Below are 18,319 nucleotides of genomic sequence, written 5' to 3'. Positions count from 1 at the left end.
CCAAATGGGAAATTCCAGCACGATAATGCAAGACCTCACACTGCAGGCCATGCCACCAACACGCTGAGGTATGTACAGGTCCTTGACTCGTCAGCTTGTCCGCTGACATGTCCCCTGACATGTGTGCGATGGAAATATAGTTTAATACCTGCTCCCAGTCAGCACTCTACATAAACTGCGTCATCTATCTTAGAAAGCTAGTTAATTTGAAATAAAAATCTTGATTAATTTTTTAATTCTCTTTGCACTTTTGAATTGAAACGATTCAGAAGTTCCCATAAAGCCTAAGCAGTGAAAATTCTAATTACTGTAAAGAAAGTAGTGGCCGGAATACGGATACCTCAGTACAGAGGGCGTACGATTGTAGAGCTCCACGATTTTTCGCGGGGTTTGTGAAACTAACTAATGACCGTCTGCCGGTTCGCTCGCAGATTCATCAAACTCCCAATTTCTCCATGCCAAAATAAATTCTTGAAATCTTAAACGAAGAGATTCGTAATAATAAGACATGTAAGGAATTTTTTAAGTCTCACTACCTGTTAGGAGAAACGTTTATTAATCAATCCTCGTTCATGAAGTTCAGTAACTTGTACGATCAGCTATGGCATCGATAACACTAAATTCAATTACACTTCCCCCTCCTATATAGCTCCAGAATAAAAGGTAACGATGTTACCTGCATCTTCTTGATACAGAGTAGAAACAACAGAATGTACGAGTAACATGGAGTGCAACAGACTGCTACCGTACAATGTTACTCTGGTCAATGATTTGGCACAGTGTCAGTATGTATGTTTGATTTGTATATCTAAGTGAAACATAATGAAAGATATCTTATGAACTGACATGGTATGGCAAGAAAAGCCCTTGATAACAGTCGGAGGGTATTTGCTTCAGTGCTATAACGAATACAAGAGTGTACTCATACCTGCGAACATCAAGTTTCATGCTAATGTTATAATCGGTGTCAGTTTCCAACGGAATGAATCTTTAAGCATTCAGTACTGTTAAGTTGTGAAAATCTCCACAAAGTTTGATTAGTCTCGGAGTGCTACTTCATAGTGTGATACTTTCCATTTCAGTCAATGTAGCATGCATTCGGTTACCTTGTTTACAGAATCACCCATCATAGGAGCAGCAACAATTCACCCACGTTCCCATTCACTTAGCTCCTACATAGTGCACTTACGACAATACAGAACTCTGTTCTAACCACGGCTAATACTTGCAACGTGCAGAAGACGCTGCAGAGGTGCCGTTAGCGATCAAAGAACAGCACAGCCTGCAGGCTTGGGTAGCATCTGCATTTATGTTCAAGCATGCATTTGTCGCTGTATTTGCATATTTTTGTCCAACGCCTGTAGCTAGATAATTTAAATAAGCTGCCACGTAACACTGCACATCTGCTACGAAAATACGTATAGTTAAATACTCTGAAGTGCCAAAGAAACTGGTATAGGCATGTGTATTCAAATACAGATATATAGAAACAGGCAGAATACGGGAATACGGCGCTGCTGTCGGCAACGCCCATGCAAGACAACAAGTGTCTGACGGAGTTGTTATATCGGTCACTCCTGCTACAATGGCATGTTATCAAGATTTACACTACTGGCCATTAAAATTGCTACACCAAGAAGAAATGCACATGATAAACTGGTATTCATTGGACAAATATATTACACTAGAACTGACATGTGATTACATTTTCACGCCATTTGGGTGCATAGATCCTGAGAATCAGTACTCAGAACAACCACCACTGGCCGTAATAACGGCCTTGATACGCCTGGGCATTGAGTCAAACAGAGCTCGGATGGCGTGTATAGGTACAGCTGCCCATGCAGCTTCAACACGATACCACAGTTCATCAAGAGTAGTGACTGGCGTATTGTGACGAGCCAGTTGCTCGGCCATCATTGACCAGACGTTTTCAATTGGTGAGAGACCTGGAGAATGTGCTGGCCAGGGCAGCAGTCCAACATTTTCTGTATCCAGAAAGGCCTGTACAGGACCTGCAACATGCGGTCGTGCATTATCCGGCTGAAATGTAGGGTTTCGCAGGGATCGAATGAAGGGTAGAGCCACGGGTCGTAACACATATGAAATGTAACGTCCACTGTTCAAAGCGCCGTCAATGCGAACAAGAGGTGACCGAGACGTGTAACCAATGGCGCCCAATACCAGCACGCCGGGTGATACGCCAGTATGGCGATGACGAATACACGCTTCCAATGTGTGTTCAACGCGATGTCGCCAAACACGGATGCGACCATCATGATGCTGTAAACAGAACCTGGATTCAACCGAAGAAATGACGTTTTGCCATTCGTGCACCCAGGTTCGTCGTTGAGTACACCATCGCAGGCGCTTCTGTGTGTGATGGAGCATCAAGGGTAACCGCAGCCATGATCTCCGAGCTGATAGTCCATGCTGCTGCAAACGTCGTCGAACTGCTCGTGCAGATGGTTCTTGTCTTGCAAACGTCCCCATCTGTTGACTCAGGGATCGAGACATGGCTGCACGATCCGTTACAGCCATGCGGATAAAATGCCTGTCATCTCGACTGCTAGTGATACGAAGCCGTTGGGATCCAGCTCGGCGTTCCGTATTACCCTGCTGAAACCACAGATTCCGTATTCTGCTAACAGTTATTGGATCTCGACCAACGCGAGCAGCAACATCGCGATACGATAAACCGCAATCGCGATAGGCTACAATCCGACCTTTATCAAAGTTGGAAACGTGATGGTACGCATTACTCCTCCATACACGAGGCATCACAACAACGTTTCACCAGGTAACGCCGGTCAACTGCCGTTTGTGTATGAGAAATCGGTTGGAAACTTTCCTCATGTCAGCATGTTGTAGGTGCCGCCACCGGCGCCAACCTTGTGTGAATGCTCTGAAAAGCTAATCATTTGCATATCACAGCATCTTCTTCCTGTCGGTTAAATTTCGCGACTGTAGCACGTCATCTTCGTGGTGTAGCAATTTTAATGGCTAGTAGTGTTAATGAGTTTGAACGATGTGTTGTAGTCGGTGCAAGAACGACGGGACACAGCATCACCAGGTAGCGGTGAAGTGGGAATGTTCCCGTACGACCATTTCACGATTGTATCAGGAATCTGATTAAATATCAAATCTTCGACATCACTGCGGGCGAGAAAGATCCTGGAAGAACGAGGTCAACGACGACTGAAGAGATTCGTTCAACGTGACAGAAATGCAACCCTTCATCAAATTGCTGCAGATTTCAGTGTTGGGCCATAAACAAGTGACAGCGTGAGAACCATCCAGCGAAACATCATCGATATGGGCTTTCGGAGCCGAAGTCCCACTCGTGTACCCTTGATGACTGCAAAACACAAAATTTTATGCCTCGCCTGAGCCCGTCAACACCGACGTTGGACTGTTGATCACTGGAGACATGTTGCCTGGTCGGACGAGTCTCGTTTCAAATGTATCGAGCAGATGTACGTGTACGGCTATGGGGACAACATCATGAAACCACGGAACCTGCATGTCAGCAGGGGACTGTTCAAGCTGGTGGCCGGTTGCAGTGGCCGTGCGGTTCTAGGCGCTACAATCTGGAACCGAGCGATCGCTTAGGTCGCAGGTTCGGATCCTGCCTCGGGCATGGATGTGTGTGATGTCCTTAGGTTATTTAGTTTTAATTAGTTCTAAGTTCTAGGCGACTGATAACCTCAGAAGTTAAGTCGCATAGTACTCAGAGCCATTTGAACAATTTTTCTTCAAGCTGGTGGATGCTCTGTAATGGTGTTGGGCGTGTGCAGTTCGAATAGCATGGGACCCCTGGTACGCCTAAATACGACTCTGACACGTGGTACGTATTTAAGCATCCTTTCTGATCAGCTGAATCCATTTAGGTTCATCAGCATTCCGATGGACTTAGGCAATTCCAGCATGACAATGCGACACCCCACACGTCCAGAACTGCTTCATAGTGCCTCCAGGAACACTCTTCTGCGTTTAAACAGTTCCGTTGGCCACCAAACTCGACACATATGAACATTATTGAGCATATGTCGGATGCCTTGCGACGTGTTCGTACTCTTACGGATTTTTGGACAGCCCTGTAGGATTCCTGGTGTCAGTTCCCTCCAGCACTACTTCAGACATTAGTCGAGTCCATGCCACGTCGTGCTGCTACACTTCTGCAGGGTCACGGGGGCCCTAATCGATACTAGGTAGGTGTACCAGATCCTTTGACTTTGCAGTGTAATTTTCTTTATATTACACACTACTGAAAACGCTTAGCACGAATAGGCGAAACATTTTTGGCACTAACGAATGAAACATTCTCTACGATACCCTCAAAAGCAGGACTGACTACAGAATGTGCTGGCGGATGGGAATATGAAAGTGTCTGCAGCGAGGCTGCCCTCCCTCGGAGGGAACAGCCGAGAGGCGGGTAGCCGCGTTGCCAGGCGCGCCGCCGTACAATGCACTATCGACCGCTACAAGTAGGCCACGTGCGCGACCCGTGCGTCCGCTGGCAACGCAGAGTTGTAGCCGAGCCAGGGTTCTGCGTGCTGAGCTTCAGATTGGAACCGGCAGCTCTCCACAAAAGAGAAACGCTTTCCCAGGAGGGCTTACAGCGTGGCGTGCGTCTCCAGTCAATCTCGTGGGACTCGTTTCTCGAAAGGCGAACATACTGCGGCAACGTGATGACGTCAGCCACCGCTGCTACACTTTATATACCGCCGGGAAAAGAGGAGGAGAGGTGGTAACCTCTACGGTGAATTTGATATAAGAAGAACTTCCACTCAGTGGGAGCAGCTGGCCGCGGGAATTGAGCTGCGGCGTCTGCAAGTTACTACAGATGTGCAAAACGAAAACTGAACTCCTCTAGAGACGTAACGCAGAAATACCAAAAATATATGGTACTCTTACAGAATTCAGTATTGGCGATGAAAGATGCATTCTTAAAAATTCAAATAAAAAGGTAATTCTACATAACTAAAGGGATAAATTGTCTTCTATAACGAAAAGCTTATTTAGGCAATTTCTAGAAGAAAGAAGAATATGTATTTCTTGCTTTATAGAACTAGTCTACATCTACATCTACATTTATACTCCGCAAGCCACCCAACGGTGTGTGGCGGAGGGCACCTTACGTGCCACAGTCATTACCTCCCTTTCCTGTTCCAGTCGCGTATGGTTCGCGGGAAGAACGACTGCCGGAAAGCCTCCGTGCGCGTTCGAACCTCTCTGATTTTACATTCGTGATCTCCTCGGGAGGTATAAGTAGGGGGAAGCAGTATATTCGATACCTCATCCAGAAACGCACCCTCTCAAAACCTGGACAGCAAGCTACACCGCGATGCAGAGCGCCTCTCTTGCAGAGTCTGCCACTTGAGTTTGCTAAACATCTCCGTAACGCTATCACGCTTAACAAACAACCCTATGACGAAACGCGCCGCTCTTCTTTGGATCTTCTCTATCTCCTCTCTCAACCCGACCTGGTACGGATCCCACACTGATGAGCAATACTCAAGTATAGGTCGAACGAGTGTTTTGTAAGCCACCTCCTTTGTTGATGGACTACATTTTCTAAGGACTCTCCCAATGAATCTCAACCTGGCACCCGCCTTACCAACAATTAATTTTACATGATCATTAAACTTCAAATCGTTCCTTACGCATACTCCCAGACATTTTATAGAAGTAACTGCTACCAGTGTTTGTTCCGCTATCATATAATCATACAATAAAGGATCCTTCTTTCTATGCATTCGCAATAAATTACATTTGTCTATGTTAAGTGTCAGTTGCCACTCCCTGCACCAAGTGCCTATCCGCTGCAGATCTTCCTGCATTTCGCTGCAGTTTTCTAATGCTGCAACTTCTCTGTATACTACAGCATCATCCGCGAAAAGCCGCATGGAACGTCCGACGCTATCTACTAGGTCATTTAAATATATTGTGAAAAGCAATGGTCCCATAACACACCCCTGTCACACGCCAGAGGTTACTTTAACGTCTGTAGACGTCTCTCCGTTGAGAACAACATGCTGTGTTCCGTTTGCTAAAAACTCTTCAATCCAGCCACACAGCTGGTCTGATATTCCGTAGGCTCTTACTTTGTTTATCAGGCGACAGTGCGGAACTATATCGAACGCCTTCCGGAAGTCAAGGAAAAAGGTATCTACCTGGGAGCCAGTATCTAATATTTTCTGGGTCTCATGAACAAATAAAGCGAGTTGGGTCTCACACGATCGCTGTTTCCGGAATCCATGTTGATTCCTACAGAGTAGATTCTGGGTTTCCAGAAATGACATGATACGCGAGCAAAAAACATGTTCTAAAATTCTACAACAGATCGATTTCAGAGATATGCGGCTATAGTTTTGCGCATCTGCTCGACGACCCTTCTTGAAAACTGGAACTACCTGTGCCCTTTTCCAATCATTTGGAACCTTCCGTTGCTCTAGAGACTTAAGGTACACGGCTGTTAGAAGGGGGGCAAGTTCTTTCGCGTACTCTGTGTAGAATCGAACTGGTATCCTGTCAGGTCCAGTGGACTTTCCTCTGTTGAGTGATTTCAGTTGCTTTTCTATTCCTTGGACACTTATTTCGATGTCAGCCATTTTTTCGTTTGTGCGAGGATTTAGAGAAGGAACTGCAGCGCGGTCTTCCTCTGTGAAACAGCTTTGGAAAAAGGTGTTTAGTATTTCAGCTTTACGCGTGTCATCGTCTGTTTCAGTGCGATGTTCAAAGCAGGAAAGGAAAAAAAAAAAAAAATAGGGCAAGTGCGAGCAAGACTCGCGCACCGAGGGTTCCATTCAGACGTAATTATCTATATAGACAGTTCATCGATTTCGGGAATTAACAACCTCGACGATTTTTACCAGTTACAGATATCGATACTGGCAAGATATCGGTCCAAAGAATTGCAGTACTTTCTAAAATAATCAAAAACATATTTTTGTTCCCTATGTTATAATCAAAAACTAACAATTTTCGGGTCATTTCCTTTGCTTGTACTGTGAAACCTTGCTTCTTGCCTAATTCGGTAATTCTAGGTCAATGGGAACTACCCTATAGCTTTTGATGAGTGAATTTGCAAATAGCTAAATGTGTGATATGAATGGCCATATCTTTTGACTTCATTAACTTATTTTATTTGACTTGAATTTATTACATCGCCAAGGGACTGTAGGAATTAGTATGCGGCATAAATATTAACTTGAGACGTCTACCCGTTCCATAGTAAAAAGGGTCTTAACAGCCGGACGGACAGACGAACGGATAGGCAGTCGCATAACAAACGACAAAAAATGTTTTTTTTTTCGTTTGATATATTTACAAATTAAAAATTTCGAACTTTTTTCTTGGCCTGTACCGTGAAACCTTGCTTTTTACAAATTTCGTGATTCTACGTCAACAGAACGTGTCAGTACGTTTTGATGAATGAGTTTATGTGACATAAACGGCTTTTTGGTTTAGAATCATCCATCTTCTATACCGCCAAGGGACCTTAGACCTCAATATGTGACATAAATTTCAGTACGTCTACCCGTTCGGAGGAAATGTGTTTCAAATGCTCGGACAGGTAGACGAACAAAATAGTGATCTTGTAACGGTTCCGTTTCTACTGATTGATGTACCGAACCCTAAAAATTAGAAAATAAATAAAAACAATAATAATAATAATAATAATAACAATAATAATAACATTCTTATGATATTAAATGTGACGTTTTCCTTAGACCAAATAACAGTAGAAACATAAATACCAACCACAGAATTCTGACACAATCTTTAGTGATCAAATACAGTTCCATTCTCACCCTTGCTGCGGTAACTGTAGCCAGTTAATATTTTCTCACGATAAGATAATATAGGAAAGCTCTGCGTCATCCTCTGCCAATAGCATTATTAGAATACCGTTTGGAGGGACACCTTGCAGCCATTGCTTGTCACTTGAGTAACTCCTCAGTTAGTATCAGAGGATGACTGCACCGCATTCCAGTCCTCACACGAGGAAACGATTCACGACAATACCTGAACTGCACCCGGGTCTGCGGCGTTGTAGCCGGACACACTGACAACTACTAAGGCGAACTTAATATAATATGCTTGCAAAAGTAAAACTCTTCCCCTCCAACACCCTTTCACTCGTTTCGCTCTCTGGCCACATCCCCATTTTCCTAGTTTGCTCATCACATTCATCAGTTACAGTGAAGAGCCAAAGAAACTGGTACGCCTATCTAATATCATGTAGGGGCCCCGCGAACATGCAGAAGTGCCACAACACCACGTGGCATGGACTAGACTAATGGCTGAAGTAGTGCTGGAGCGAATTAACACCATCAGTCCTACAAGGCTGTCCAAAAATCCGTAAGAATACGAAGGGGTGGAGATCTCTTCTGAACAGCACGTTGTGAGGCGTCCCAGATATGCTGAATAATGTTCGTGTCTGGAGAATTTGGTGGGCACCGGAACTGTTTAAACTCAGAAGAGTCTCCTGGAGCTGATGCGTAGCAATTCTGGACATGAGTGTCGCATTGTCCTGTTGGAATTTCCCAAGTCCGTCGGAATGCACAATGGACATTAGTGGGTGCAGGTGATCAGACAGGATGTTTACGTACGTGTCACTTGTCAGAGACGTATCTAGACGTATCAGGGGTCCCATATCATTCTAACGGCACACGCCCCACCAGATTGCAGAGCCCTCGACAGTTTGCACAGTCCCCTACCGACATGCAGGGTCTATTGATTCATGAGGTTGTCTCCATACACGTCTATCAGCTCGATAAAATTTGAAACGAGACTTATCCTACCAGGCAACGTGTTTCCAGCCGTCAACAGTCCAATTTCGGTGCTGACAGGTCCAGGCGAGGCGTAAAGCTTTCTGTCTTGCAGTCATCAAGGGTACACGGGTAGGTCTTCGCCCCCGAAAGTCGATATCTACGATGTTTCGTTGAAAGGTTCGCACGCTGATACTTGTTGATGGCCCAGCATTTAAATCTGCAGCAATCTGCGGAAGGGTTACACTTTTGCCACGTGTTTCTAGTCATCAACAGCCCAATGTCGGTCTTGACGGGTCCAGGCGAGGCGTAAAGCTTTGTGTCTTGCAGTCATCAGGGGTACACGAGTGGGCCTTGGGCTCCGAAAGTCCACATCTCTTCAGTTGTCGTTGGTCTCGTTCTTACAGGATCTTTTCCCGGTCGCAGCCGTCGGAAATTTTATGTTTTACCGGATTTCTGATATTCACGGTACACTCGTGAAATGGTCGTAAGGGAAAATCCCTGCTTAGTCGCTACCTCGGAGATGGTGTTCCATCGCTCGTGTGCCGACTGTAACACCACGTTCAAACACTTAAATCTTGAAGCCGAAACATAAAAAACAATCTGATCGAGGACATTCTGTTGGACAGGAAAAAAACTACCCAGCAAGAAATGCACATGAATTCTTTTGACAGTTGAGAAACAGGAAACAAACTTAAAGAACGCTTATTCGAAAGCGATGAACTAACTGGGTTATTTTCTTGCCTTTGGTCGTCATACAGTACACAGCATCAGAACTGTAGTGATCAAAACGTGTTTTCAAAGGTATACTTTTTTGGTTTTTTTGGGGAATGTATGATCTAGAGCCCAGTTAAACGCTGCAAGTCCTCAAAAAATGATCCTGAAATTGGCAGTAAAATCGTCTTGAAACAATATTGAACCAAGACGATTCCTGTCGCCTCAGTTTGACACTGAGCTCCCATGCACGATTTACAGCTCAGTGACTGCACTTTAAGAAGTATTGTACTCCAAATACTATGAGAAGATTCCAATTCCTTGAGAAGAAACTTTTCCGAACTTCAAATTCAAAAATTTTCCCTCTATTCTCAGCTGTTTCATTTCGGGTGTAAATGTGTACACACCTAATGTAAAGCATAGACCTATTGTTCATAGTGTACAAAACAGCTATGCCATGTAGAACTGAAAGTAGACTCAGTAAGCCATTGGTAAATTACTGTTGTGATTACGTTGTGCAACAAGGAGAGTGGGTGTCCTTGTGGAACGAGACAGCGGTAGGCCAGTATACTAGGTGATCAAAAAGTCAGTATAAATTTGAAAACTTAAAAACCACGGAATAATGTTGATAGAGAGGTAAAAATTGACACACATGCTTGGAATGACATGGGGTTTTATTAGAACAAAAAAAAAATGCTATACGCGTGAAAGATCTCTTGCGCGCGTCGTTTGGTAATGATCGTGTGTTCAGCCGCCACTTTCGTCATGCTTGGCCTCCCAGGTCCCCAGACCTCAGTCCGTGCGATTATTGGCTTTGGGGTTACCTGAAGTCGCAAGTGTATCGTGATCGACCGACATCTCTAGGGTTGCTGAAAGACAACATCCGACGCCAATGCCTTACCATAACTCCGGACATGCTTTATAATGATGTTCACAACATTATTCCTCGACTACAGCTATTGTTGAGGAATTATGGTGGACATATTGAGCATTTCCTGTAAAGAACATCATATTTGCTTTGTCTTACTTTGTTATGCTAATTATTGCTATTCTAATTAGATGAAGCGCCATCTGTCGGGCATTTAGCGAACTTTTGTATTTTTTTAGTTATAATAAAACCCCATGTCATTCCAAGCGTGAGTGTCAATTTGTACCTCTCTATCCGCATTATTCCGTGATTTATTCAGTTTTCAAATTTATATTGACTTTTTGATCACCCGGTACATCATGTTTGTGACGTGCTGGGAACTGTGGGAATCCTCGCACCGGGTGTTGGGTCGGTCCTTCTCTTGAGCTCGATGAGGCCCGGACGAGTGCGTGACAGAGGAAAGATCTCATTTCGGTTCCGAAGGGTTTGGTATCCACCTTAACTGAAGGACGGTGCCGAGACCGCTGCCATGCCAAGGAAGCCGTCTAATATTCCGAGAACTGCGTTTCAACTAGAAAATTCATGGCCAATTCTAACGCCACAGCACTTCCCTTAGGGCTGAGTATGTCTAAATCTGCGGTTCAGAGGAGTCGCAGACAAACTTTTCTGGAAATTCGAGAGAGTTTTGTAACAAACATTTAGTGTGTACCTCCCGGAATCCTGACGGGATCAATTTCCTTCTCTTGCTCCGATTTTCGAATGCCTATGGTTAACGTGCTGACATGAATTGATCGTCTGCTGCTGAGCCTGATGTTAAACAATGTACGCTTAACCGTGTGCTCTGAGACACTTGTGACTGCACCAGCGTCCAACTTTACATCTGCATTATACTCCACAAGCCTCGTACCAGTAATATCATCTGCGAACAGTCTAAAAGAGCATCCGACGCTTTCTGTTAGATCGTTTATATACACTGTAAACAGTAACTGTGCTGCCACACTTCCTTGGATACTCCGATAATTACTTTTTCATCTGTCAACATTATTGCGATTAGAGCGACACTTAAAGTTATGTCTGCTATGACGTCTTGAATAGAGTCGAAAATCTGGTCCGATACTCGGTAAGGTCATTTCTCCACTAAACGGCAGTGGAGAACGGTGCCAAATGTCTTCGGGACTCAAGGAACACGGCATCAACCTGAGCGCCGTTGTCCACTGCGCTATGGATCTCCTGGAGGAACAGAGAGAGCTGTCGGCAAGACTCACCGGAGGAGAAACACCCCTCTGAAGATGTCCAGCGCAGCTCTGGACGAAACGTTAGGAGCTGAAGAGTTTCATGGACCACGACCTTACATCCCGGAAGGTTTACCAGAAGATATGTCATCCGGTCGTGAAAGCCTTCATACTAGAGAGAGCTGAGTTTCGCAAGGTGACTGTTTGCGGAATCCATGCTGATTTTCATAGATTTTCCTTCTTCAAAAACGTCTTAATTCTTTAGCATATACACTCCTGGAAATGGAAAAAAGAACACATTGACACCGGTGTGTCAGACCCACCATACTTGCTCTGGACACTGCGAGAGGGCTGTGCAAGCAATGATCACACGCACGGCACAGCGGACACACCAGGAACCGCGGTGTTGGCCGTCGAATGGCGCTAGCTGCGCACCATTTGTGCACCGCCGCCGTCAGTGTCAGCCAGTTTGCCGTGGCATACGGAGCTCCATCGCAGTCTTTAACACTGGTAGCATGCCGCGACAGCGTGGACGTGAACCGTATGTGCAGTTGACGGACTTTGAGCGAGGGCGTATAGTGGGCATGCGGGAGGCCGGGTGGACGTACCGCCGAATTGCTCAACACGTGGGGCGTGAGGTCTCCACAGTACATCGATGTTGTCGCCAGTGGTCGGCGGAAGGTGCACGTGCCCGTCGACCTGGGACCGGACCGCAGCGACGCACGGATGCACGCCAAGACCGTAGGATCCTACGCAGTGCCGTAGGGGACCGCATCGCCACTTCCCAGCAAATTAGGGACACTGTAGCTCCTGGGGTATCGGCGAGGACCATTCGCAACCGTCTCCATGAAGCTGGGCTACGGTCCCGCACACCGTTAGGCCGTCTTCCGCTCACGCCCCAACATCGTGCAGCCCGCCTCCAGTGGTGTCGCGACAGGCGTGAATGGAGGGACGAATGGAGACGTGTCGTCTTCAGCGATGAGAGTCGCTTCTGCCTTGGTGCCAATGATGGTCGTATGCGTGTTTGGCGCCGTGCAGGTGAGCGCCACAATCAGGACTGCATACGACCGAGGCACACAGGGCCAACACCCGGCATCATGGTGTGGGGAGCGATCTCCTACACTGGCCGTACACCACTGGTGATCGTCGAGGGGACACTGAATAGTGCACGGTACATCCAAACCGTCATCGAACCCATCGTTCTACCATTCCTAGACCGGCAAGGGAACTTGCTGTTCCAACAGGACAATGCACGTCCGCATGTATCCCGTGCCACCCAACGTGCTCTAGAAGGTGTAAGTCAACTACCCTGGCCAGCAATATCTCCGGATCTGTCCCCCATTGAGCATGTTTGGGACTGGATGAAGCGTCGTCTCACGCGGTCTGCACGTCCAGCACGAACGCTGGTCCAACTGAGGCGCCAGGTGGAAATGGCATGGCAAACCGTTCCACAGGACTACATCCAGCATCTCTACGATCGTCTCCATGGGATAATAGCAGCCTGCATTGCTGCGAAAGGTGGATATACACTGTACTAGTGCCGACATTGTGCATGCTCTGTTGCCTGTGTCTATGTGCCTGTGGTTCTGTCAGTATGATCATGTGATGTATCTGACCCCAGGAATGTGTCAATAAAGTTTCCCCTTCCTGGGACAATGAATTCACGGTGTTCTTATTTCAATTTCCAGGAGTGTAGCATGTCCCATAATTCTGCAAGAAATTGACGTCAACGATATAGGACTCTGTCGTTAGATATGCCACAGATGGCCGCCTATCCTGCCTCACAGAGCTTTCTAGTCTCCGACGTCCATATTCGTATGGACGTCGAACACTTTTCCGCCTTCGTATGGTTCCACCTTCCTTCAACCACTTTCCATAGAGAAAGTCAAATCAAAGACTTATCAGTCGTCTCACTTCCAAACTGTTATTTTTATTGGGCTACCAGTTTCCGCGATTTATTACCCGATCTTCAGGCCTCCTGACCGACTTTTAGGAGGATTCCAGCCTCGGTTCCGGTCAAAATAGGGGCCATTCAATGTTTATCTAACAGTCAGCAGAAAATCTCTGAAGTGATCCCTGCATCAAGCAGAAATCTATCAGCCTTCGAATGCTGGTCCCTATTTTGACGGAAACCGACGTTGGAATCTTCCTAAGCGTCGGGCCGGGGGTCTGAAGATGGCGTAGTAAATCGCTGAAACTTTCATAAATTTCAGCCCCAGACTTCAGTGCACTTTCCAGTCCTTTTTACAACGCCACGCGTAGCTCTTCTGAGGTCGTCTTGGCGTTCTTTTATGACAGCTCCAGCCCTTCGTGTTTACATTTCTTTGTAGAATTTCCCTTTCAACCACCTCGACAGACAAAAATTCCAGGGAATTGGTGGCCAAGAAACGTGACAATTTCTGCTCATCCGTCTTCCGGAGAATGTTAGGTTCACATAATGTGCCACTTGACTACTAAATGTGCAGAAGCGCTAGCATTCGAAAAGTTAATGATCATCCATGTAACCAAAGATAATGGAACCTCATTTTCCGGAAATCTAGATAATGGGGCCCTGTTAGACGATGTAGCAACACAGCGGGCCCAAATGACCAACAAGTCACAGAGAGCTGAATGTTGAATTCGCAACTTGAGTTTCAAAACAATAATAATCATCGATAAAAGGAACCAATTGCAACTGGAGTACCATTACGCACAGACTGAAAACTTATCTCTGTAACTACTTGTATCTCTGTAAGTAACAAAAACTGGGCAGATATTATACGTAATGTTTTATTCAAAATCGTGCGTGCCAGCACCTCCTAAAATATTTAGTATTCTTCCCGAAACACCGTGCATAAGTATTCGCCACCGCCCAAAAACAACTTTACCTTGCCACTTAGTATTTAAACTAATCTAAAAATATTTTTTTATGAAACTGAGACTGGTAAGGAAGAGTATGTGATTAAATCGACTAACAAGTTTATACTTCTACTGGAAGTTGTGGATCGAGGGAAATAGGCCATGTGCCACACCGTACAGAAATTCGTTACCTAAGCAGTGAAATGGACTGTTTCGAGCAGACATTTTCAAAACTGTCCGTTTGTATCTGACCTGTGTGGGTGTCCTGCTCTCGTGTATATACAAGTAAATGTAACCTTATGCCAACATATTTTGTATGGTACTTGCAAAGTTCTAGTGACGATGAAGGCTCTCGGTGACGTGCTGACGGAACGCATGTTGCATTTAGGCCACAGACCTGTTTTTGCAAATTGTAGCACGGAGAAACAACAACCGAACGCTAGATCGGGTCGCTTACTGGACTTGTTTGTACTCCAATACAACTTTAGATCACAAAATACATTCTAAGAAGAAAAATAAAGCCGACGCAACGCGAAGGAATTATCCGAATGGGACGGAAATTGGTAGATGTGATGTACATTTACGAACAAACAAATGATTACAATTTCACAAAAATTGGATGATCTACTCAAGAGAAAGAACTTCTCAAATGCAGAAAGTCAATAACGTGTTGGTCAATCTCTGGATCTTATACAAGCCATTAATCGGCTTCGCACTGATTAATAGAGTTGTTGAGTGTTCTCCTGAGCGATAGCGTGCTAAAGTTTGTCCAATTGGTGCATTAGATAGTCAAAATCCTGAGCTTGTTGGAGGGCCTTGCGTATATGCTCCAAACGTTCTCAATTGGGGAGAGAGGCGGTGGCATTGCTGGCCAAGATAGGGTTTCGCAAGGCAAGCAGTATAAACTCTCCCCATATGCTGGTGGACATTATCGTGCTGAAATATAAGCCCAGAATGGCTTGCCATTAAGGACAACGAAACGGGCCGTAGAATATCGTCGATGTCCGGTTGTGCTGTGAGGGTGCAGCAGATGGCAACCAAAGGAGTCCTGATATGAAAAGAAATTGTTCCGCAGAGAATCATTCCAGGTAAATCTAACTTCATCATGGGCTCAGGAGCGTGAGACAGGGGCTGGTCAATGGAATATAATAATACTATACCAGCAGTAGCCCGCCCGGTTGGCCGTTCGCATGACCCGGCATGAATCCCCCCGGCGGATGCGTCGAGGTCCGGTGAACCGACCAGTCTGTGGATGGTCTTTAGGCGGTTTTCCATGTGCCTCGGCGAATGCGGGCTGGTTCCCCTTATTCCGCCTCAGTTACACTATGTGGCTATTGCAGCGCAAACAAGGTCTCCACTTATGCGTACACCACCATTTACCACGCCTACATGGGGGTTACAATCGTCTGGTGTGAGACGTTCCCTGGTGAGTCCACTGGGGGCCGAACCGCACAATACGCGAAACGCCTGAAGATGACACGATTGGAACGTCGAAACCGGTTGCCTACTAAAGCAATATCAAAATAACGGCTGTATGTACAGTATTATTACATTTTATCACTCCTGGTTGTCGAGCCGTATGGCGGGCAACAAGTAGGATGATATCTCACCGCTGTTCGGGGCGTCTCCAGACATTTCTTCGCTGGTCGTCGGGACTCAGTTAGAAGCGGGAATCATCTCTGAAGAGAATTCTATTCCAGTCAATGAGCTTCCAGGCCGAATGTGTCCGATAGCACCAAAATCGGGCTTGTTGGTCTACAGAGGTCAATGGTAGTAGGAGCACCATGAACTCAGCCCCCCTTTCTATCACCCACCTATTAACGGTTCTTTGGGTCACTGAAGTACCATTTGCACGTCGCATCCATGATAATGGCGAATCCGGGGCTCTGTGTGCCTCTCTGGCGATTTCTGGGTCCTCACGCTTTGTCGTTTCTCTAGGTCGACCGCTTACTTCCTGACGCTGTGTCCGCCATGGTTCACCCACTTCTGCCAACATCGTCGAATAGTGGCATCGATCCTATCAGATGTTGAACGATTTGCCGATTACGCCTAGTGGCTTCTTTGAGCTCAACTATACTTCCTCTCTCAAATGCTACCTGCGTATACTGTACACGTTCATATCTGCGAGGCATTGGCCACCAAAACTTACAATTTTGCGTTTCCATCGATACCTGTATGAATATCGATTTGTGACCTATTTGGGTAACTCCTTCGTCGTGCGAGATTTTTTTTTCCAAATGTGAAAATATTTTACAAGGTACAATATGGCCACGTATAAGGAAAAAAGTACTCGATATGCAGAGAAATATCGCTGTAGTCTCTGTTACATTGTTCCTCTAGTGTACACCAATAATCAATAAGTGAAATCAAATGGGGCAGAGCCGACCACTGTGGCCGAGCGGTTCTAGGCGCTTCAGTCCGGAACCGCGCTGCTGCTACGGTCCCAGATTCGAATCCTGCCTTGGGCATGGATGTGTGTGATGTCCTTAGGTTAGTTAGGTTTACGTAGTTCTAAGTCTAGGGGACTGATGACCTCAGATGTTGTCCCATAGTGCTTAGAGCCATCTGAACCATTTTTGAAATGATGCAGAAGTATTATAAAAAATAAAAAACAGTTAAAAATTAATTACATTTTAAAACAGAAACCACTGGAAACTAACAAATGATCAAATTCAAATGTTCAAATGTGTGTGAAATCTTATGGGACTTAGCTGCTAAGGTCATCAGTCCCTAAGCTTACACACTACTTAACCTAAACTATCCTAAGGACAAACAGACACACCCATGCCCGAGGGAGGACTCGAACCTCCGCCGGGACCAGTCGCTCAGCGCCTTAGACCGCTCGGCTAATCCCACGCGGCAAACTAACACAAACTTCCATTTTCAAGACAGATAAAATTGTTAACTGATTAAAGAAACTCAGTTCATTTGCAAGTGTCAAATGATCCGTAGCAATAGATTTACTTCTGTTTCAAGATTCAATACGGTGCACGACCAACAAGTGAGTTAACTGTCAACAAATTATATAAATAGTCGTAAAAATATAAGTCATTTTAGTCACAGTTCTGTACCTGAATAATTAACTATATATTCGAAATATCTTTCATATATTATACAGCACTTAAATATGTAGAAGGCTAAATTATTTACAAATGCTGTGCAAATATAAATTCATGGTTAACGGGAATAAAAACTGTAGGAAACAACAGAAATTTGTTATTGTGGTCTCTAGTGCGGTTTCCTTCATGTGTTTCTAAAATCATTCACTAGACTCAAGTACCGACCAAAATATTCCGTGCGTTCATAGGTATATTATCCTCTAGGTACATCACTCTTTTAATTATGTAACAGAAAAATAAAATCCGCTCTTTCGTTTATGATCATATTAATCCTTTATGCATCCTTTATGATCATATTAAGCGATCGGCCGATACAGTTCATCTATACTTAGGGTAATGTGGAGGCAGGGTTTCGTTAAAATTCCAGCAGGAGGCAAATTAGGACTCCGGAAAGAATGAGTGCGGCGGTGCAGGGTGGAGGCGGTGATCGCCCACCATCGACTGGCTGCATTATTCAGGCACAATGGCAGCCGCCCCCCCCCCCCCCCCCCCCCAGTGACGTCTAGGGGCGCGGCGGTGAGTCCCCTATCTTTAGCCAAGACGCTTCTTTTGTCGCACTGCCATTTCCTCCGTGCTCCCACCCCCGCCCCCGCCTCCGCCTCCGCCTTCGCCTGCAGTGGGTCGCGGCTTCTCACCCCTCCCTTCTCCCCACACCCTCGCCATCATCTAATCGCAATCTTCCTCTAAATCTGCTCCGGATATCCCGCCTCCATGGCAACGTCTTGCTTTGAAAGATGCTCAAGGTGCTGCTCAGCATAATCGATGAGCCAA

General features: G+C 45.6%; 1 protein-coding gene across 1 annotated transcript in view; it reads left to right on the top strand.

Moving 5' to 3' along the window:
- Positions 1-18,319, top strand: part of LOC124795860 (protein nervous wreck) — a 737,145-nt gene that overhangs the window by 539,492 nt on the left and 179,334 nt on the right. The gene's annotated exons all lie outside the window — the stretch shown is intronic.

The sequence above is a fragment of the Schistocerca piceifrons genome, chromosome 4, assembly GCF_021461385.2.
Source record: "Schistocerca piceifrons isolate TAMUIC-IGC-003096 chromosome 4, iqSchPice1.1, whole genome shotgun sequence".
Taxonomy (NCBI): domain Eukaryota; kingdom Metazoa; phylum Arthropoda; class Insecta; order Orthoptera; family Acrididae; genus Schistocerca; species Schistocerca piceifrons.
Note: the sequence above shows the minus strand (reverse complement) of the source record. Positions and strands in the feature narration are given on the sequence as shown.